This window comes from Emydura macquarii, unplaced genomic scaffold, assembly GCF_026122565.2.
Source record: "Emydura macquarii macquarii isolate MOO-44397 ecotype Brisbane River unplaced genomic scaffold, CSIRO-AGI_Emac_v2 contig_431, whole genome shotgun sequence".
NCBI classification, from domain to species: Eukaryota; Metazoa; Chordata; order Testudines; family Chelidae; genus Emydura; species Emydura macquarii.
This window is the reverse complement of record NW_027130568.1, coordinates 6,558,768-6,582,751: the sequence shown is the minus strand read 5'-3', so window position 1 is coordinate 6,582,751 and position 23,984 is coordinate 6,558,768.

The following is a 23,984-nucleotide window of genomic DNA, read 5'->3' as shown; positions in this document are numbered from 1 at the left end:
CGAATTTCCCATGAGAATCAATGGAGAAAAATGAAGGTGTTTCAAGCACTCATTTTAAAGCATCGGGTGACAATTCGTTCAAGGTAAGCTCCTCTTATTCATGCATTTTAAAAAGTATGAAATCTTATGAGCACTGGGCCAACTTCAAAGGCTGAAAGGTTTGGTTTGGTTCACATTAATATTCTCTTATTTACATAGCATCATCAAAGTGGCACTTTAAAAAACAAATAAATGTAAAGTGCCTATTTATCTGTCAAATCTATCCTGTTCAGCTAGGTATGTACATCTATCAATCTTAGGTACTTTTATACACACCCCCAGCCTTACTGTAGTATTTGAGTGCCTCACAATCTTTAATGTGTTTATCCTCACAACACCTCTGTGAAGTAGGAAAGTGCTATTTTCCCATTTACAAATGAAGAAATGAGACACACAGACTCAGGGTTTGTCTACATGCAGTTGGAGGGTGTGTTTTCCAGCTCAAGGAGATATACCTGCACTAGTTGTGATGGAGCTAGTGTGCTAAAAATGGAAGTGTAGCCATGGTGCTGCCCAACTAGGTATTTAGTGTCTAAAATGGGTATTGGGTCACTACCCCTCCTACTGCTTATGCCATTGTGTCTACATTTCTATTTTTAGTACACTAGCTCAATCACAAGAAGAGTTTGAGGGAGGGGTAGACATGGGTGACAATAAGGTCATTAAACAGGTTAGGTCTGTATTACATCCACCTTAAATGTTCCCATAATTTGTTTGCTATATAACCAGGGTTTATAAAGTTCCTTGAAAAAGTATGTTTGGAGGAGGTTTTATCAGAGGAGCATGTGCACCAGCCAGAGCCAAATCCAAAAGGTAAATGTTTGTCTGAAATTCTGGTCCATAAAATGGGATGAAAATCTCATAGTAGGCACCAGTATTTCCTAGTTCCGGTCAGGTCAATACAATTAGGACAATAGCTTTTCTTATAATATTTCTCCTGCCTTTCCTCTTCCTTTCAGGAACAATAAGTGGTTAGAGCAGCTAACCAGGAGACAGGATTCCTATGTTTTAATTCCTGCTCTGCCAGTGATTCAACTATCTGATCTTGAGCATATCATAGCTTCTTGGTCTTTCAGTTTACTCATTTATCAAAGTGCTGTAATATTACTTGTCTACCTCACAGGAAGCTGTGAGGCTATATGTCTGCAAAGCAATTATTGTTCTCACCAATATAGTAGAGTTGGGTGAAAGTGGTGAACATTTTTAATGAAGTCATTATGAGATAGGATGAGCTGAGTAGGACACTTCACATCATGAATTGGCAAACTGTACACTCCTTTTACTCTACCTGATCCACTTCACGGTTCTGATATTGATTTAGAAAGCCTTCAATGGACTAGGCACGTATTGTCTCGCTGATGCCTCTCCTTTGGGAGCTCATCACAGTAGCATTGATCATTAGCACACAGAGTGTGTTTATTAGAATCCCGATATAAACTTTAAAATGTAAAGGTTATACCTTCTCAAAAGCAAGTCCTATTCCCTGGAAAATGCTCCTAAAAGATGTTGGAAAGAGTTCTGCTTCCCCACCTTCATATCACACTAAGAGAAAAATATTTTGATCATATCACCAAAATTACAAGAGTGAAGGAAAATGTATGGTCAGAAGTAACAGCTCATGATTAAACCTAGAGTAGAATGGAGAAGTGACATCATAGTCAAAATTACAGGCCCTAATTTATACCTAGAATAGAATGAAGAACTAACCACCCTGAACAGCTCTCACTATGTTTCTAACACACACACACACACACACACACACACAGAGCTTATCAACTATAGGAATAGGCACTTTGGAATTGCTGATAGCACAGCTCAATCCATCCATGACCACACTCTTCAGATTGGACTGGCATGGCTCACTAACTGAGGAAAGTGGAATCTGACCTGGGAAATACTGAGAGACAAGGTGGGTGAGGTAAAATCTTCTACTGGAATAACTGCTCTTCAGTAAGTGATTCCTCAGTTTCTCTGAAGACTGTCACACTATGTTTGGAGTTGTATGTAGTAGTCAAAGGGTTAGAGATGGTGAGACTTCTGGGGATGATGTTTTGTTTCTTCCATTTGCTCAGGAAGTAGATGTTGCTGTTAAATTTTGCCTCCTTTTTTCCCCGATATTGTGGAGTTTCCATTCTAATCAGCCTAATTTGATAACTTCCATTGTATACATCCACTGCATACATGGGAACAGAAAGCAAGGGGACGTCATCTGTGTGGTCTGTAAATCTCAAAATAATATTAACAACAAATATTAGATATTTACAGTATCTTTGCAATCAGAAACAAGTAGTGATGAGGGCTAATGAAGGGAGTACTCTATATATCAAATAATACAATAATTACAGCAGCACAAAAGTAAATCTCACAAAAAAATTATTTTCGATTGACTGAGAGTCTGTGGAGGTTACATCAAGGAAGGAATAGATTTTCTTCATGATGATCTTGGTGCAGCACTAAATTTGGAATTGGACACCGAAGATAAATGACTTTGTAAGACTCTGAGCCATCATTCAGTGCAAAACTACTAAACTAGAGCCAAAATTCAAGTCATTTCTTAATGCAGAAAGAGAAAAGCTGAGAATCCTGATATTTGTACAGTGAAATGCAAATGAAGAATTGGCTTCATTTGCATTTCACTGTACAAATCTACCACAGAGCTGTGCTGAGAACATTACTGATTATTGCAATAAAGCAGTTACGAAACAGGACCCCTACGCTAGCACTCTAAAAACAAAGAACAGAAAGACAGACCCTGCCCTCAAAGACTTTACAATCTAAGTATAACATAATTGTTCTCAAATTTTAAAAACACTTAAAAATAGGGAAGGTTTCTTTGGGGAAAATGATAGGTTATTATGTAAAATATGTCTCATTATATGTATGCACAAGGGGCTGAATTAAGGTTGTACAGGTACTTTAATTCTGGCATTTCCTAATTTTTGAGGGCTTGACTTGACAACTTTAATAATATTCTTTTAATATGTGTGTGTGTGTGTGTGTGTGTGTGTGTGTGTGTGAGAGAGAGAGAGAGAGAGAGAGAGAGAGAGAGAAAATATATAGCACACAATACACCTGGCCTGATAACAGTGCATCTACTCACACTGACAACTTAGCCATGGGCAGCCTAACACTTCCTCCACAATAATAGCACCTGAGCCCTGTATTTTGACAAACTCTGTATAGCCCATCTTTTCTCTTCAGGCTTTCTCTTATTAGAACAGAAAGGATAAAAATATTATATGGAGTAAATCCAACTAATCAATTGAAAAAGAGAGTTGAATAAAGCATTCTCTTAAATCTCAACAGATTGAGGTGAATTCTTTTGTCACATAACCATTTCCTACTGCTTTACCTATTGGGAAAATATAATACTTTAAAAGACTAGATTCGTATTGTTTTTACAAGATTTCTTTCAAAGTCATGTTCTTTTGTACACTCTTAACTCTTGTCCTTTGACAAATACAATCTTTATATTAATCTCTTTCTTCTGCGAACTCTTGCTATGCATTGATTTCACACACAATATGGAAATTATCACTGCTGGTGTGTGTGTGTATGTGTAAGTAGTTCAGTAGTTCAGAAGAACCCATCTATTTCAGAAGAATCCATCTCTGTCCCTATAGGAGTAAGACATCCCTAACTAGGAAAGATAAAGTTAAATTTTCAAAATCAAATCAGGAGAAGTGCAGTTCTTTGTTTGAGATACGTTGTTGCACTTTTATTAGTATGCTTAATATTGTATCTTGTGTTCTGTGTATTTCCTGTTCCTGTGCCGCTTCAGAGAGAATTTTGAGGCTGATGAAAACAGCATGGAGAAATGAAAGCAAATGCATTGGTAGGGTAGGAGGGCTGATGAAATGATAATCATAACCAAACTATCTTGGGAAGAATCCAGAGACCCCCTTAGAAACTATAAAAGGAGAAGTTCAGTCAAGAGTCTAAAATTCCGCAAAGGTAATTATTCTAAAGTACATTAAATAAATATTTTAAGGAAAACAGAGTTATAACATGAGTCCCGCCTTAGACATTTTAGTGCAGAGTGATCATAATGAGATATGATATTTGATCAACTAGATGAAAGATAATATTATAATACAGATACACTAATGTATTTGTAATAGGGGCTTGAAGGCCAGGCAGCCTAGTGGTTAGAGTACTTGACTTCCAGCCCCCTGCTTCTGTGAGTGAGGAGCCTCAGTCTTCAAGGTAGGTGGGGTAGAGAAACCTGGGCCCTCCCAGGCCCTTGTGTACATCAACCCCTGATTAGGTGACCTTCCATCAGGAAGTCTATGTTCATTGTCTTGGGTTACTTTTTATCCCTGTCTATTCAGTTTGGGGTGTGGCTCCTATAGTCCAAGTTCCTGTGGTGGCTTGTCCCCCTCATGAATCCTGAGTGGCATCCTGTTGCAGTCTCAGGCTCCTCCAGGAGGGGCAGCTTTAAGTTTGGGGGGATGAACCCCACAAGTTCTCTAATCACCGGGGTTCCTCTTAGGCTGGGTGCTCCTAACCTTCTTTCTCAGTCTCCTTTGGCCAGGAAGACGGTGCTTAATTCCTGGTGGCTGCCTTTGCTGGCATGCAAATGACCCTTCACCTCAGGCAGGGAGGCAGCTAACTCCTACCTCTTCACTTGTCAGCCCCAAACCGAGCCAGGCTCCTTCTTTTACTCTCCAGGTCTGGTGTTGGCTGCAGGTATAATGGGGCAGGGCTAGCTGGACCCAAAGGCTCTCTTTAACTCTTTCTGTACCGGTGGGCAGTTTTCCTGCTTCACCACAGTATTTCTATTGCCTATGGTGTTTGTAATAATGTACAAGAAAATACAAGTATGTGTCTAATGATTTTCATTTGTAAGCTTTGAGCTTTCCTGAGTTTTGAATGGAGAGGATATTGACATGATTGTCTTGCTAAGCAGCAGCATATACTTAGTGCGAAGACATCTTTGTGCAGCAACAGCAGCAACATCAATGATGTTGGCTCAGCTCAGAGGAATAGTGCTTGTTAGTTGACTGGTTCTGCAGAGGCAGCAGAAAGAGCACAAAACATTGCTTTTGGTGGGCTCAAAAAGAAGTGCGTATTTAATTTAAATTTCTCTGTAGTCAGTTAATTAAAAATGGATACTTAACATCTAGTTGATTTCCCCCAAGTCCATTCATTATAGTGTTAAGATAAATCAAATTTGGGGCTTAAAAAGATTGGTAATGTGCCTTTATTCTATGATTGAAGGATAGCTAGCTATAATGAAGGAGTTAAGGAAAACAGTGAGATGCCGATGAAAAGAAGAAAGAATTTTAATAGTGCCCTTAGCAACGAACTCTGCAGGATTCCCCTTACTAACTGACTGAGTTAGGTACCTTTATTACTATATAAACAAGATTTTCAAAAGTGATTAGTGAGTTTAGGCACCTCAGTTTTTCAGTATCCAACCTGAGACACATTAAAGGAGCCTAATTTTCAGAAAGTGCTGAAACCTCCCTTCTGAAAAAAACAGGCTCCATGAAGGTGTCTCAGATTAGACACCTAAAAATGGAATCCTCCAAAATCACTAGTCACTTTCAGAAAATATTGGCCTATAAGGCCTTGTTCTATCCTCTTTATACTTGTCCAATAACACTATCTTCACTGGATTTACATGGGGAAAAATGAAGCCCAATGTGTCTAAACAGTTTTTGTCTGCTCCAGACTGTGTGCTTTTTGAGGCAGGACTGTATCTTATAGGTTTTTAACACCACTGAGTACACTGTTGGCACATGATAAAAAATGACGATGATGAAGAGATACAGGATAAGATGTTATTAAAATCATATTTTATATATTGCATATGTATTAGTTAGATAGTGTGCATTAAAGCTGGTGTCTGGTAGCAACACAATAATCAAATAGATGGGCTGCTCTTCCTATTTCCTGAGAAGTAGACAGACCAATCAGCTGTCAAGAATTGTTGGCACTCTAGTAACTCCCTCCCAGATCTTCAGTCTTCTTCCTACCTTCCAATGAGAATAGACATTTTCCTCTTTGCTGGCAAGCACAGCATGGCAAAATCCTTTGGAGACAAGGGCAAAGGATATATGTGCCTAGTGTGAGGAAAACTATACCAGACTGACTACTGAGAAGCAATCAGAGACATCTGTTCCCTCAGAAGGGGTATGATTGGAGGCCCCAGATGAATAGCCAAGCAAGATACCTCTGCTTTTTTTCCAACAGATTCATGCCTCCACTCAGAAGGCAGAAGCTGGAAGCAGGTTCCTCTGCTTCTGTACTCTGATTAGTCATCTTCCTCAAACCACAATCCAGGCAGCCGGTCCTTAAGAAACTCTTCTCAGAGGGTGTAATGCCAATGAAGGGAGATACTGAAAGTAGAGAGTGGTAGCAGCCCTACCATATCAGCCCTTCCTCACTGGAGGGTTGATGTTTTTCAGTTTTTGTCGTACTGTCCTCTACCTGCCCCCTAATGTCAGAGGAAAAGGTTTTCTTTTCTGTCTCACTAATCATCTCTGACATGCAGTTGGCAATGGCAAATGTATCTATGAGGATTTCTCAGCTGTGTTTTAGGTTGGTCCTCCCATAGGAGAAAAGCAGGCATTTTACCTTTGAATCTGGAATCTGAAAGTACAGTAAGTACAGCACGTACTGCTCTGCTTACTAATTGTATTTAGTGCCAGGGCCCTTTCTTATTTTGGCCAAGGCACATTCCAACCAAAGTATTGCAAGAAGTCATCAGTTGTTTAAAGTGTGCTTTTATGTGACCCATTTTTCTTCTGGCAAGCTGCGATGGAGTGTATAAACTCCACATTGGATACCCAGAGGTTTACAAGAACCTGAAAAAATTAGGTCACTGGATAGCACCTGGATGGATGTTAGGCTTAACTGGCGATCAGACTCAGCTGGACCTTCATAAAGGAGGGAGCACAGGGCAGTTGGAGAATGCCAGGAAGGTGACCAGATGAAAGGTAGGTGGGAGTTTCCTTTATTGGGCTAATGGCTGAGAGAAGCCTGGGAGGCTTGGAACCAGAAATAAAGGTGCCTGAGCCAGGAAGAAACTTGGGAGGCCACATGCCAAAATAAGAACAAAAAATAACTTTGCAGGCATTAGGTTGAGCCTCAATAAGAAGCCCTGAGGAAGGAGGGCATAGGACCAGAAAATGAAACCCAGGGAGCTTCTGGGCGTCAGGAAAGGCTGCTAGAAGCAGGGGAAACCTTGGTTCTGGACAAAACCAAAGGTATGGGAGATGGTGATTCTCACAGCTGCAGGGACGAAAGAGGGTGCAGTATGGAGTTGAGAGTGAGGGAGTACCAAGATGGTGGGAGACAAGCAATTCTCACTGTGGTAAGCCTGAGAGAGGGTTCAGTACCCCCAGAAAGAGGGGTTGAAGAGACTGGAATTTTAGGTGTTGTTGGGACCAGAGTACCTTGAAAGAGGGGGGAACAAAATGGGACATGGACAGAGGAATGACTCACAAGAAAGACAGACCACCATGGAACTGGAGCGTTTGAGGATGAAGAACATCTATGCCACATCTAGTCCTGAGGGGGCAGACTCGTAGAGTCAACTCTTCTACACGGGCCAAATGAAAGGGTTGATCTGGTTAGGACATGAATATCATTTTCAGATAACGAGATTTGAAGTTACAGAATCCTGGCCTTTCTGCCCACAAAAAAATTCCCTTTATAAATTGAGGTGGAATCCTGAAACTATTGGTTTCAATGGGGTGAGGATTTCACTCACATCTTCCCCCTGCAGCTCAGACCCTGAGACATTACAAACATTCACTTTCAAAATCCATACAGAAAAACAAACAATTATTTAGAGCCTTTGCCATGAGCCTGTATAGATGTCTTTCAATATTTAAAAAAAGATAAGGGATTATATCAATGGTATTTTTAAAAACTCTTAAAAATGAAAAGCCAGGATTTAGGGAAAAGCGCTGATGTTGCTTTAAGAAATTCTGCAAATGCTAATGTTGGTTAATGGATCATCAGTATTTGGAACACAGGGGATACAAATAATGTTCATGAAGTGTCAATCAGGAGTATGTGTGTGTTGGTTCATTGTGGGAGAATCTTTTAACAAGCATTAATAAATCAATAAGCATATACATGAATCTTCTCCGTTGTCTCTTTTAAGGCCCTCCAGAGCTGGTTGGCAATCAGTTTGCTACTAATTAACCATAAAAGAGATTTTTTCCTATTCTCTGCAGCATTAAGAGTGAATTCCTGACTGGTTCATTCCTGACTGGTTCCCTCTCATTTTATCCCTGTGCTTCTCTGATTTTCAACAAGGGGTTTCCACTTGCTGAACATGGGAAGAAAAGGTTAAGTATCTTAATAATAATGGTGATAATTTGAAGCAATTTGGCCAAGACTGACTGCCAAAGTCATTTTTCTCAACATGCATGAATTTATTTTAACCTTTTGTTGCCCAAAGTAATTTACCTTTTGTTGCCCAATATTTTATTTTTGCCCATCCAGTTCCAAAATGTATCAGTCTGCAGAGGCAGGTGGCTAGTCTTTCTATGCTATATTAAACTCTGGTAGGGACAAAAAGTCCAATTTTGTTCAACAGCTCTTTGGTTATATAGTAGAATCTCAAAGATATGAACACCAGAGTTATGAACTGACTGGTCAACCAAACACCATGTGAAACTGGAAGTAAGCAATCAGGCAGCAGTGGAAGGGGGGGGAAAAAAAAGCAAATACTAAATGTGACTGTTTTGCATCTTAAAGGTCGGCACACAGAACAGAAACAGTCCAGGGTCTGTGCGGTTTCCTGTAAGCCAAGGGGGCTGTTTCACCCCCTCCCATCCCACCACACTGGGAGGGGGAAGCTGTTTCAGTCCCCTCTGCCCTCCCTCCATCCCCCCAAGCCTGGGAAAGAAAGCTGCTGCAGGGAGCTGCTAATGCTGCAAGGAACTGAAGGTTACAACCAAAGACTGGCCTGGAGCTGGAGTAGGAGTCAGATGTGCTCTAGAGGAGATTTAAAGGGTTGAAGCTTGTGCACTGATATGGCTCAACCTTTGCCCGTAGCTGCACTCCTGGATCCTGCCAGGGAGGGAGGGGCACTGGCTGCCAGCTGGCACCAACCCCCTGCCACATGCTGCCTCTGGAGCATGGCAAGCAGTGCACTGAGAGAGCCCTGGGGAGAGGTGGTTGAGGGCTGGGGCTTGTAGTGCCAAGGGTGTGAGGCAGGCCCCCCCCAGTTCAGCCCAAAGGCAAGAAACAGGAATAAGGTAGGGAGCTGCTTGCAAACCAAGCAGAGCTACCAGGTGCCATCTTTGCAGAGATCTCTCCCAGCCTCAGCTGGAAGACACTGACTGCAGGGTACTGTACCATAATGTTTTGTTCAGTTACAAACATTTCAGAGTTACAAACACCTCGGAAATGGAGGTTATTCATATCTTTGAAGTTCTACTGTAGTAGAAATGTCTGCATTATATACTGCTTCCTGGCATCAGAGCCAGGCCTCTGTTATGTCCTGGGGCTACACTGGCCATAATAACTTCAGCTGCCAAACTGTATAAATGGTTTGCAAATAAACTGGAACCCTAACTTCAAAATTGCTTCAAAAGATGCAGGCCTTTAAAAGAATGCATCTTCCTGACCAGTTAGAATTATACAGGATGGGGCATTAGTACCAAACATATTGTCACAAGTCTGGAAGCTGCTAGTACCACATACAGTATTAGAAAAATAAAACAGAAAAGATGTTTGCCAATTTGTATAATAGTAAAAAAGGGTATAATGGGCAAAAGGATCTACTATTAATGTTGATTGTTTCAAATTAAAATGTTAACAATTTTATACATTTGTTGGTTTGGAGGAGGAAGAATGTTTTTAATGAATTTTTGATAAAGTGTTTATTTTACAATAGTCACCATAATTTGAAAACAGAAGGAAAAAAGTTATAGTTGTGCATTTGATTTTTCCTTCTTAAGTGAAGTACTTAGCACTTGTCTTTATCAGATTGCATCTTGTTGAATTCAGACCAATTCTCTAATTTGTCAAGGTAGTTTTCAATTCTCATTCTGTCCTCCAAAATGCTAGTGAACCCTTCCAGCATGGTGTCATCTGCAAATTTTGTCTGCACTCCATATTTATCTCCATTCCATTATTCAAGTCATTAATGAAAATATTGAACAATACAGAACCCATGGGACCTAATTAGATATGCCCTTCCAGTTTTAGAGCAAATTATTGATAACTCCTCTTTGAGTATGGTCTTTCAAGCAGTTGTGCACCCACCTTATAATCATTTCATCTAGACCACATTTGCCTAGTTAACTTATGAGAATGTCACAAGGAACTGTGTCAAAAGCCTTACTAAAATCAAGATATATCACATCTACAGTTCCCCCCATCCACTAGGACAGTAAATTTGTCTAAGAAAAAAATGAAGTTGGTTTGGCATGATTTATTCTTGATACATCCATGTTAGCTATTCTTCTAGGTGCTTATAAATTGATTGTTTAATAATTTGTTTCATTATTGAAGTTTCCAGTTATCAAAGGTAGGCTGACTCCCTTCTCCAGTTCCCTGAGCCCTTACCCATCCTCCATGAACTCTCAAAGATAATTGCTAATAGCTCCAAGATTGCTTCAGCTAGTTTCTTAGTACCTTAGAATAAATTTCATCAGGCCCTGCTGACTTGGATACATCTACTTTATCTAAATATTCTTTAACTTGTTCTTTCCCTATTTTGGCTTGTGTACCTTCCTTACTGTTGTTAATATTAATTGTGTGAGTATCTGGTCACCATTAACCTTTTTAGTAAAGACTGAAGCAAAATAGGCATTAAATACTTCAACCTTCTTGATACCATCAGTTATTAGCTCTCTTTCATCACTAAATAGATTAATAATGAAGGTTCCTTGGTCTGCACTGAGTTAAGTGAATTACAGCATAATCTTTACATACTGCTGTAAATTAGTTATGAACTCACCTTTCCAAGTCATTTTTGCCTACTTGATTTCAGATGTCACCTGCTTCCACTATTAGCATACAAGGCATGGAAAGATAGAGACATTGTACTGAAAAGTTAGTAATGCAGTCAGTCTCTACAGATTACAGAAGGTCAATTCATGTAATTCGAATGTACAATAAATTGAACAAGGTTTTAATGAAATAATGGAATTTCTTTCTATATATAAAATCTAAAATTTCCCGTTCTTTTTAAGAAGAAATTTAAGAAGTGGAAACTTATGATTTTATTGATCTACAGTGGAATTTAATTGAGCAAAAATGGAAAATCAAAAGAGCAAAATACAATACAGTTCAAAACATTGCATCTAGCACAAGCATAAATTTCACCACCAATACAGCAGTAAACCAGTATTTCAGAGGCAGCTCTAACTTTACACATGGGGGCAATTAAATTTCAACAGATATACATTGCAGATAATATTGGTTCAGATAGAAACAGAATTCTATGTTCATACTACTTCTCACAGCTCTGTCTTCTCTGACTGAGGGTCAGGTTGCAGCTACAGCATTTTCAAAAACTTCATCTATTCTACCTTCAGCTGAGGTAGTTATGAATTTGTATTCTTAATATATTAATTTAGCAGTGTCTATCATCTTGGCATTCATGATTCCATTCTTTTCCTCTTCTTCCTCTGTTCATCTCAGGGCTCATCTCTGTTTCACAGGGTTCAGCTATTACTTTGAAAAAACAGCCCTATGTTGGGAGTGTACAGAAGTTCACTGCCCAGCGGGAGCACCAGATGACCTCCCACCCCCAGAAAGCTAACTGACTCTCAGAGCTTCCCATGCATGCAAAGGGTGTGCTCCTGCTGCAACATTTCTTTGTGAGATGCATTATATCCCCCCACTTCTCCTGTGTGCCACTCTACTTCCATTCATTGATGCAGAGTGGGGACTGGTCCCTACCTACTGCCTGATCCCTTTGCGGGCATTTCCAGGGGGAAGCTGTCCCTGCACTTCATGAGATGGGTAATTGTTCTCCATGCGATGGGTAGTTATTCTCTTGATACTTGGGAGAGAAACTTTGACATGATACATCCCAGTATAAGCATTTGATACAATTTGCAAAAGTTCCAGGATATTTGTCAGTTCTCTGAAAATCTAAAATAGCTAAACTATTGTCTGTGTCCACAGGTTTTTTATCACATTATGTGCCTGAGATTTTTAGATGGGGGAGAGTAATGAACACAGTTTTGCATGAAAACTGTTGTTTTTTCTATATCAGTACTCTTAGGGTCAATTCTTCCCTGAGACGTGCAACTATGATGTCCCTTGAAATCAGTGGGATGCATACCCTTGCATCCACGGTAAAGATTTAGCTGTTAAAGTCGTCATGTTCTTTATATTCCATTGAATTATCAAAGCACGAAGGAACTTCTGACACATATAATGTTGTTTAAGATGTTGAGACACATTTTGTTCTTAAAAGCTGTGCACTGCCTAATTGTTGGGAATACGTTATAATTCCTAATGTGTGCAGCATAAACAAATTACTTTTACAGAATATTAATAGACACTAAACTATTTTCAAAACAAATTACATCAACAAACTAAAGTCTTGCTGAAAAAATTCCAGCTAGATCTAATAACTAGGATTAATGACAATAATTTCTGTTTAGATAGTGCCTTTCCTCCAGAAGAATTCTAGTGTGATCTATGGAGATTCCTTCAAAACAGTCTAATCTAGAAATCTAATCTAATCCCTAGATATTTTAGGCCCATGATGGAGTGTTCATGCCACACAAGCCCTGAATGGGTTAATGTGGGCCACAAGGGGCCAATTAATCTTACATGCTACAACAGCTGAAGCCTAGCTGGGGGAGGTGCTGGGACAGGATTATAAAGATGGGAAGAGAGAGCAAGAGGAGACAACAGGGAAGAGGCCTGCAGTCAGAATTTAGAGAAATGGAAATTGATCTGGAGCAAGGAGGACAGTAAACCCTGGGATCCTGCCCTTGACTAAGGAGTCTGGCAAGGGATTATGTAGCCACAGGGAGCAGAGGAAGCTCTGATGGTAAACCCAGAAATAGACCAGAAGATAGAGAGGTGGGGTAGGAAGGAGCCTACGGAAACAGCAACGGAGACTAAGATTGAGCAGATTGGGATTGTCAATCCTAGGGTCTCTGGGCTGGAATCCGGTGTTGAGAGTGGGTCTGGTTTCTTCTACCAGCCACTTGGAAGTGGCACAGGACCTAAAGGTGCCATGGAAGACCGTCTGAGGTGATATCTGAATAGCCTGGACTTTGAAAACTCAGATGGGAAAACTGTATAGTGATCTGGCTGGAGGACTGAGAAGGAGGAGCACTTTGAGTTGCAAAGAGAGAGATGGATGACAGTGCAAGCAACGGACTACAAGGGGCTGCCATATGGGGCAAAAGCTAATTCAAAGACCTAGCCACAAGGAGGTGGACCTGCAGTGAGTGGGCCCTTTACAAAGCCAAATCATGCTTATGAACATGAATTGTCCAGTTGCCTTGACTAAAATTGAGTGAATATAGGCAGCAAGATATGGTCCTACTATTTGATATTAAAAAATAACTATGGGTTATCGTTAGGTTAAAAAAAAAATATAATTACTTGGTGAATAGCAAGAACCAGTGTTAACTTTCCTTCAGACTAAGCTGGTCTGAAAAACAATATGTTCATTTTGTGGAAAATTTTGAAGTTTTAGATTTTCTTTTCATTGTAATGCAGAACTAAACTAAACTTCAGAATTTTGTATGAAAAAACATGAGAGAACCACCTCAAAATAGGCAAGTGGTTAGGGGCACTCCTCTAGGTCTGCCACATACCAGGTGAGTACCCTAACTGAGCTAAATTTCACAGGTGGGTATTTCTCTTTGGTTTTGACCAGAAATTCCATTCTGGACCTGAGAAACCTTCCTGATAAAATTTGTGTTAATACTGATATATTCTATGAAAAGGTTTGGTTTCAATAAATTGGGATTTTCCAACAAAAAAGAGCTTCATAAAAAAAAAATTCCTGGACAGCTCTAATCCAGATCTAAAACTGAACCTGAACTAAAATTGATTAAACTTTTTGGAAATTTTCATTAACTTTTCTTATTACTTTTATTTATTATGTACTACTGAAAGATAACTCTTGAACTATTGAAACATGGAAATACAGCTGGGGACTAGAAGTGTGAATGCTTAAATACTGCAATAAAGTTTGTGTTTGAGCTATTGTCTTCATCATGAAGCAGTTGTGCAAATCTCACATGATTTCAACTAGCCTACTTTTGCAACTCAACAAGCCTGGAAAACTTTTAGGTTGGTAAAAAGAAACGTGAAACTGTGTAACTATCTCAGTCTCCTATTCTGTTACTTTTCTGAAGTGGGAGAAGTTATTAAAAGTTAAAGCAGCAAAAGGATAAACAAAACTAAAAAACAATCAATCAAACAAAAACATACATAACCACAATCCTGTACATTATCCATTATCTTGCATTTCAGTGTGGGCAAAAGGGGATTGATTTTATAAAAAAGTTCAAAAAAATCACCAACTTTATAAACAACAACAAATTCTTCCATTTCAAATCCTGCGAAACAAATATCTTCAACATTGATTTATTATATTGGCCATGAAAGGGATCACATTTTTCCACTATGGCATTGAAATATATATATAGAGATATATATTTCAATATATATTGAAGATTATAAATGTAAAAGTGTGCACCATACTTTCTAATAAGATCTACAGGCATGCACAATTTTGTGAAAAATTGTACTTTGTGTTTTCTGCCAATTAAATAATAGAGGGAAATTTTTTTTCTGAAATTTTCTCTGTATAATAAGAGGCCACTTATTAAAATCCAATTTCGTCTGCTGCCAACTCCTTATTAATTCTCCTAAAATTCTTAAGTGTATTATAGCAGAATCTCACCCTTGAACTACTCCGTTTTCACCATAAAGGAAGATTTATCCTGTAAATTCCTTATTGAGAAGAAGATGACAGCAGGCATAATGCTAGCAAAGCTGTCTCCTATGCTTACCTCCCCACAACCCTCAGTGAAATGGGGCCCCAGCCTCTAGGTTACTCCATTTGCAGCAAGCTTATTTTTTCCTGCGGAAAGCTCAGTTCCATCAGGTTTTTTTTTTTTTTTTTTTTTTTTTTTTTTGCTTTCAACCAGGAGAGATTTTTTTCCCTCCAATTATTTTATTATTAATCTTAGTCCTTTTTCTCTCAGTCATTTCTTTATTTCATTCTCTCATCTTACTGTTCCTTGTGTTCCCATTCTGAATGTACAGCTGTCCCCCTCCCAGTAAATCTTGAGTTACATCTCAAAGTCAAATTCATGCATTTCTTGAGTTGGCTTCAGAAACGTACCAGAGGCTCCCTACTTCGTCTACAGGATAAATGATAAGCCAGCTCAAAATTCAGATACCTAAAATCTTAGTAACCTGATAGACCATGCACTATGAAGAATTTACATGATAAATTGGAATGATTCTGAGGACTAAATTCTAAGGAGAACCAAATTCTATTCTCTGATCAGGGTAAATCAGGAGTAATGTGAATATATTTCTATAATTCCAATGTTTTGGAATTATTTGTATTTGTTGTAATGATTTGTCCAGATATAACAATGTTTTATAGTAGAAATCCCCATTTTAAACCAACTACATAGGGCCAAATTCTATTCTTGATTCTATACACCTGGTGTAACTCCACTGAATTGTGGATTGTGATTAGCCCTAAGAATGGACATACTGGGTCAGACCAATGGTCCATCTAGCCCAGTACCCTGTCTTCCGACAATGGCCAATCCTAGGTGCCTCACAGGGAATGAACAGAACAGGCAATCATCGAGTGATCCATCCCCTGTCGTCCACTCAGCTTCTAGCAATCAGAGCATGGGGTTGTGACCGTCTCGGCTAATAGCTGTTGTTGGACTTATCCCCCTGAATTTTGAGCCCTGTTATAGTTTGGCCTTCTCAACATCCTCTGGCAATGAGTTCCACTTATTTACTGTGCATTGTGTGAAGAAGTACTTCCTTTCGTTTGTTTTAAACCTGCTGCCTATTAATTTCAGCAGATGACCCTCGGTTCTTGTATTATATGAAGGAGTAAATAACACTTCCTTATTGACTTTCTTCACACCAGTCAGTTTTATAAACCTCTATCATTATTGCCTCTTAATCATTGCTTTTCCATGCTGGATAGTCTGAGCCTTTTTAATCTCTTTTTGTATGGAAGCTTTCCATACCCCTAATCATTTTTGTTGTCCTTCTCTGTACTTATTTCCAATTCTTATATATATTTAGATGAGGCAACCAGAACTGCAAACAGTATTCAAGGTGTGGGCATACCATGGATTTATATAGTGGCATTATGATATTTTCGCTTTTATTATCTATATCTTTCCTAATGATTCCTAATATTCTGTGGGCTTTTTTGATTGCTGCTGCACATTGAGTGGATGTTTTCAGAGAACTATCCACAGTGACTCCAAGTTCTCTTTCTTGAGTGGTATCAGTTAATTTAGACCCCCATCGTTTTAAACATCTAATTGGGATTATGTTTTCTAATGTGAATTATTTTGTATTTATCAACTTTGGACTTCATCTGCCTTTTTATTGCCCAGTCACCCAATTTTGTGAGATCCCTTTGTAACTCTTCACAATCTGCTTTGGACTTAACTATCCTGACTAATTTTTGTATCGTCTGCAAATATTGCCACTTCACTGTTTACCCCTTTTTCCAGATAATGTATAAAATATGTTGAACAGCACTGCTTCCAGTATAAATCCCTGGGAGATACCACTATTTACCTCTCTCAATTCTGAAAATGACCATTTATTCCTACCCTGTGTTTTCTGTCTTTTAACTAGTTACTGATCCATGAAAGGACCTTCCGTCTTATCCCATGACTGCTTACTTTGCTTAGGAGCCTTTGGTGAGGGACCTTGTCAAAGGCTGTCTGAAAGTCTAAGTACACTATATCAGCTGGATCACCCTTGTCCACGTGCTTGTTGACATCCTAAGATAAGTCTAATAGATCAGTGAGGCATCATTTTCCTTTACATAAAAGCATGTTGACTCTTCCCTAACACATCTTATTCATCTATATGTTTGATACTTCTATTCCTTACCATAGTTTCAACCAAATTACTTGGTACTTAAATTAGGCTTAGTGGCATGTAACTGACAGAATCTCCTTTGGAGTCTTTATCTATCCTCCAGTCATTTGGTATAGAAGCTAATTTTAATGATAGCTTGCACACTATAATTAGTAGTTCTGCAATTTCATATTTGAGTTCCTTCAACATTCTTGGGCCAATATCATCTGGTCCTGGTGACTTATTGCTGTTTAATTGGTCAATTTGTTCCAGAAGCTCCTTGTGATGGGGTGGGCTTACCCCACACCGAAATAATTAAAGTTCTCCCCACCCCAAGCTATGCTGGGCATGTTCCAACTGCTGCCCCAGTATAAAAGGGAGCAGCCAAGCTCACTCTAGGATGTCTGCTGAGGAAGAAGGACACTTGGTGGAGGCTCCAAGCAGGGAGCTGCTTCAGCCCCCAGCTGAGGGAACCAGAGACCCCAGAGACCCGAATGGAGACCCATTGCCCACGACCAACAGCCCAGAGTCAGACATCCAGCAAGCTACTAAAGCCAGGGAACCCGAAGACCCCAACAAGACCCGGACAACAGTGTCAGGAGGTGCAGTAGGAAGTAACCCAGGGAGATGGAGTGAGTGGTATCTCCTGCCTGAGATAGGTCAGCGTATTGCAGTGGGATCCCTGCTGACTAGGGTGGTGACCACACCCGTCACGGACAGGGCCCTGGACTGAGACATGGTGGAGTCAGGCTGGCCTGTGTCACCCTACCTCCCCACCACTCCCTTTGGGGTGACAGCAACCCTCTTCATGAGCATCTTACTGCAGAGGTGTGTGAAGCCCTGCTGTAATTACAGACTGTTTGCTTGCCCCGTCTTGCCTGAAGGTCAGGGCCATAGACCGTTTGTTATCCCACCCTGCTTGAGGGCCCAGGGCTATACATTGACTCTGACCTTTGGGCCATACTGCCTCACACCCCCAAACAGTGGCACTGACTCTGGTCAGTAGGCCATTCTACCCCAACCTGAGGGTGACTATTGACTCTGGCTGCTAGGCCACCCCAGCCCTAAGGGTAGTCACGCCGACTCAGACCCTAGGACATACGGCAAAAGGGGCCCAGTCTGGTAGACTGCACCTGTGGGGATGCCCTACTCTCTCTTCGCCCCCAAAGCTTCCCACTGGGTGTGACCTTGCGGCACTCCTCTATTGACACTTCAGTTGGGAACAATTCCTTAGATTTGTCACCGAAAAAGAATAGCTCAGGTTTGGGAATCTCCCTCACATCCTCTGTAGTGAAGACTGATGCAAAGAATTAATTTAACTTCTCCATAATGGCCTTGTCTTTCTTGAGTGCTTCTTTAGCACCTCGATCATCCAGTGGCCCCACTGATTGTTTGGCAGTCTTCCTGCTTCTGATGTACTTAAAAAAATTTGTGGTTAGTTTTGTGTCTTTGGTAGTTGCTCTTCAAATTCTTTTTTGGCCTGCCTAATTATACCTTTACATTTGACTTGCCAGAGTTATTATGCCTTTCTATTTTCCTGAGTAGGATTTAACTTTCAGTTTTTAAAGAATGCACTTTTTCCTCTAACCACTTCTTTTATTTTGTTATTTTTTTGGTCCTTTTAGTATGTGGTTTTTTGTTTTTTGTTTTAATTTGGGATATACATTTAATTGGAGCTTCTATTAAGGTACTTAAAAATTTCCATGCATCTTGTAGGCATTTCACTTTTGTAACCATATCTTTTAATTTCTGTTTAATTAGCTTCCTCTTTTTTTGTGTAGTAGATCTGAAGTTAAATGCTACTGTGGTGGGCTTCTTTGGTATTCCCCTGCAAATATGTTAAATTTAATTATATTATGGTCACTATTACTAAGTGGTTCAGCTATATTCACCTATTGGACCAGATCCTGGTCTCTATTTAGGATTAAATCAAGAATTTCCTCTCTCCTTGTGGTTTCCAGGATTAGCTGCCACAAGAAGCAGTCATTGATGGTGTCAAGAAAATTTATCTCTGCATCCTGTCCTGAAGTGATATATACCCAGTCAATGTGTGGGATAGTTGAAATCCCCCATTAATAATCAGTTTTCTATTTTTATTGCCTCTCTAATGCTCTCCCAGAGCATTTCACAATCACCATCCTGAACTGGTGGTCGGTAGTATATCTCTACTGCTATATTCTTATTATTCAAGCATGAAATTTCTATCCGTAGATTCTATGGTACAGTTTGATTCATTTAAGATTTTTACTATATTTGACTCTATGGCTTCTTTCAACTATAGCCCCCTCCCCTCCAGCAGACCTACCTGGTCATTCCTGTATATTTTGTACCCTGGCATTACCATGTCCCATTAATTATCATCATTCCATCAAGTTTCTGTGTTACTTATTATATCAACATTATTTAATACGAGGCACTCAAATTCACCATCTTAATATTTAGACTTCTAGCATTTGTATACAAGCACTTATAAAATTTGTCAGTATTTAGTTGTCTGCCATTATGTGATGTAATTGAATAGGACTCTTTTTCATTTGAGTGTTTCTCTTGAGTTCCTACCTGTACTTTATCAATGTCTATCCTCTCCTCCTAACTAAGATATAGAGAATCCCCATTAATTGATCCTCCCCTAAGGGATGTCTCTGTCCAAGCTGTATGCTCCTCTGCACCTGTTGACTTTTCCCCAGCCCTTAGTTTAAAAACTCCTTTACAACCTTTTTAATTTTACATGCAAGCAGTCCGATTCCATTTTGGTTTAGATGGAGCCCATCCTTCCTGTATAGGCTCCTCCTTTCCCAAAAGGTTCCCCAGTTCCTAATAAACCTAAAACCCTCCTTCCTACACCAGCACTTCATCCATGCACTGAGACCTTGCTGTTCTCCCTGTCTAACTGGCCTCATGCATGGAATGGGAAGTATTTCAGCGAATGCTCTTATGGAGCTCTGAACTTGAATCTCTTACCTAGCAGCCAACATTTGACCTCCGGGACCTCTTTCCTACCCTTCCCTATATCATATGTTTACCACAATCACTGGCTCCTTTGAACATAAACCTGTCTAGATGTCTTGTGTCTTCCTAATAACTGGGATTCCCTCACCCAGAGGATACTATGACATCAACTGGAGGGAGAGGCCCAACTATGGGATCATGCGAACTTTGATGTTCTCCTTTCCTCAGACTTTCACCTTCAACTGGACAGAGACTGTCAGACGGGGGGTGGGACTGCTCTACTATATCCCAGAAAGTCTCCTCTATGTTTCTCTGTCTCCCTCAGCTCAATCACTCTGGTGTCCAGAGACTGTTCTTGGTCTCCGAGGGGCAAGAACTGTTTGCACCGGATGCAGACATACACCACCTGCCCACAAGGCAGGTAATTATACATGCTGCATTCAGTGCAATAAACTGGATAGCCCCCACTCTACTGTTGGACTTCTGCCTGTATTCTTTTTACCCTTGCAGCTTTTTGTTGAGTTTGTCTGTTTGTCTGTTGCAAAACTCCCCTGTTAGCTGCTCCTTTTCGTTCATACAGGAGAGCAGCAGGGAGAGTAAGGATTGTCTTATTCCCACTCTTCATTTAAGCTATCTAGGTTTTAGCTCAGGTTGCTGGGGGTGTCCAAGATCTAAGGCCCAGTAGAGTATGACACAAATGTCTCCCATTACACAGAATCACTGGGGAACCCGAGAGGAGAATTGGAGACACAATGTTTGCTGGTGCTCTCATTAGTCGGGGCAGTGCCTAAAGTCACAATCTGAGCCTTAGGCACTAAAACATAGCATTTTCTGTGATGTTGTTGTCATTGTGACTTAGTAGGGCCTTCTACCAGAATATCATTTCCTGTAATATTATCCATTTAAAAACTGTTTCATGCTTCTAACGTTTGACCAAATGTTTCCCATTCCATGACTAAGTTAAAGCCCAAGATACAGACTGACAAATAACTCTGTTTTACTAAGGTTATAGCTGTGTCACAATCCAGCAAATTCTAAAAAAAACCCCACCCTGATCTCCTTGTATATTTTAAAAAATATTTACATTTCCAAAGACAAACAGAAGTCTGTGGAGCAAAATCCCTGGGAAACAACATATTCTGTCTGGTCAGCTATAATTGAACTAATAATTAATTATATTTACATATTTAATGTTTTGTGAGGGTTGTAACAACACTCAAATAATACTCATTAACTATTTGATATGACATTGTAATTTAAAACATCTATTGATTAATTAATCACCCAAATGTAACAACATTCTACAATAAATATCTCTTGGGTTTTTTTGTTTAAAAAAAAAAAGATTTAGGGCCAGATTTCAAAAGATATATAGGCACCAAGTGGAATTTTTAAAATTGCCAAAGTGATTTAGGCAATTAACTCCTATTAACTTTAATGGGAAAAGGCACCTAACCTGAATAGATGCTTTTGAAAATCTGGGTAGGATGTAGATTCTTAAGGGTATTTAGGTGCCTAACTCCCATCTGGACCTTAACGTTAAGCCTTAATTCAACAATGCCCTAGACAATACGCTTAATTTTAAGACAGTGAGAAGTCCCATTGACTTCAATCCAGTCGTGATTAAAATTAATGTCCTTTAGGGTTTTCCTGGATCATAGCCTACCTTGGTTAGATGGTGGTAAATTCAGAGTAACTCCAGTAAAGTCAGACTTGAGCTTTAATTTACCTGGAGGACAGGAAAAGAATTTGGTATAATTTTCGAAGCATGAAATAGGGTTAAAACAGATTAATTTGGAGGAAATTATGCTGTTAGAAAAGCTCTACTCTGTCATAATGTCATACAAGTCATAGAAATTGTAAATTTCCCTTGTCTTTGTTGTTGTTGTTGGTTTTTTTTTTTTTTTTTTTTTTTAACAGTTAAAAATTATGAAGTGAAGGTAGTATTTGTACAAGCTGCTGTACTGACTTTTCTAGTAATGTCATTTCTTTATCAATGGAACAGCTATAGCATGAGAAGTGAGGGTCTGAGTTTCCGTTCACCATCTGTCACTGTGACTCAAACCTCAACTAGCTAAATAGGATTGAGAGGGTAGTTCACTGCTCTGGCTTGGGAACTCTCTGACGAGAATGCCAATAAGTACCAAAGGGAATGTTTGTTTTGTCATGTAGATTCTTCTTTATGGGAGGCCTGGTCTACACTGCCACTGGCGGTTGACAGGATATATGCAAGCCGTATGTTGCCGTATCACAGTGTCTTCATTGTGCTGCATCAACCGGAGATGCCCTCCAGTCAACACAACCTTACTCTTTTCAGGGGAGGGGGCGTGGATTAATGGTGTTGACCATACAGCACTTCTGAGATCGATTGAGCAGGTCTCCACAGCTCGCTCAATCGATCCTGCTGCATCAATCCTTTCAGCCCTGGCAGTGTAGACATACCCAGAGAGAGGACTGAGCTGACCAACCCATTTGACACAGTCCACTGAATAACCACTTGCTTGGTAAATTCTCTGAGAATATATCAGCCTGCTCTGGATTCAAGTTGGTGACCTACAGGTAAAAGACATTATATACTGTTACCAGTCTCCTGAGCCATTTGATCACCTTTTTTCTCCTGGGTTTTACAGTTAATCTTTTGTACATTTTTCTATTTCTAGGCAGAGGAATATTAAGACAAGCCAGGATCCTATGCAAATATTGACATGGGGATCTCTGTGGCTCCCTCTCCATGTACCTGCTGCAACACCATAGCCACATATGCCCTTAGACTGATGGTGGAAGGGGACTCAACTGCCCTCTCAAAGAGGAAGAGACAGCGGCCTGGGACCTCTTTCTTCCCTTAAGAAGCAAAAGCAGAGGAACCCTCAAGGGAGCAGCAAAAGCCTCAGCAACTACCTCCAACCAGTACTTGCTAGCTGCTTATTCCACTTCCAATCACCTCACCAAGAAAGTAGATTCCAGCACTTCTTTTGGCTGATGGGGCACATCTGCTTGTTTCACTCTTCTTCTCCGGTCAGATACAGAGTCCTCTTTTGGGGTGGTGTTGGCAGGGACCCTAGAAGAGTAGGTCTTGGAGTTATTATCCTAGTAATATGAAAACCTTTGTTTGGCTGCATATAGTTATTCTATTGATAGGACTGACAATTTTTATTGCCTTTTGCTTTGAAAACATATGAATATTATTCCAGGAAAAAAAATAGAAGTATTGAAGTATTGAAAAGCTATAATAGCAGGTGCTAAGGTTATGAAAAACTCATGGAACTACTGTTTCCCTAAAGGGAAAATACTAATATACTCATACTGAATGAGATTTTAAATGTTATATAGATAATGTGAGGACTCTCTGTACCTTCTACCTAAATAATTCCATATTTCTTCTTTCCTTATTATGATACAGATCTTTCTTAGATTGTATTATTGCAGGACAGATTCTGTTTCTCATTTATATTCATGCCATTTTACACCTCTCTGATGGTGTAATTCATAGAACTTAAGGTCAGAAGGAACCATTATGCACATCTAGTCTGATCTGCATAATGTAAGCTAGAAAATTTCACCCAGAAACTTTTGCATCAAAATTTCTGGTTGAGATACAGCATATTTTTAGAAAGAGATTCAGGCTTGATGTCACTTCAAGTGATGGAGCATCCACCACATTCCTAAGTAATCCCGCACCCATGCACGGGGGCAGGAACTTAAAAATTTTTGCCTGATTTCTAGTCTGAATTGGCTTAGTTCCAACTTTCAGTCACTGGATCTTTTAAAGCCCTTTTCTGTTAGATTAAAGAGAGATCTACTTTCAGAAATCTCTTCCCCATGTTGTTGTTTGTAAACTCTTAACCTTCTCTTGGATAAACTAAACAGATTGGGTTTCTTAAGTCTTTCCCTATAAGTCTTGTTTTTTCAGACCTTGGATCATTCTTGTAGCTCTTTTGTGACCCATTTCCAGTTTTTAA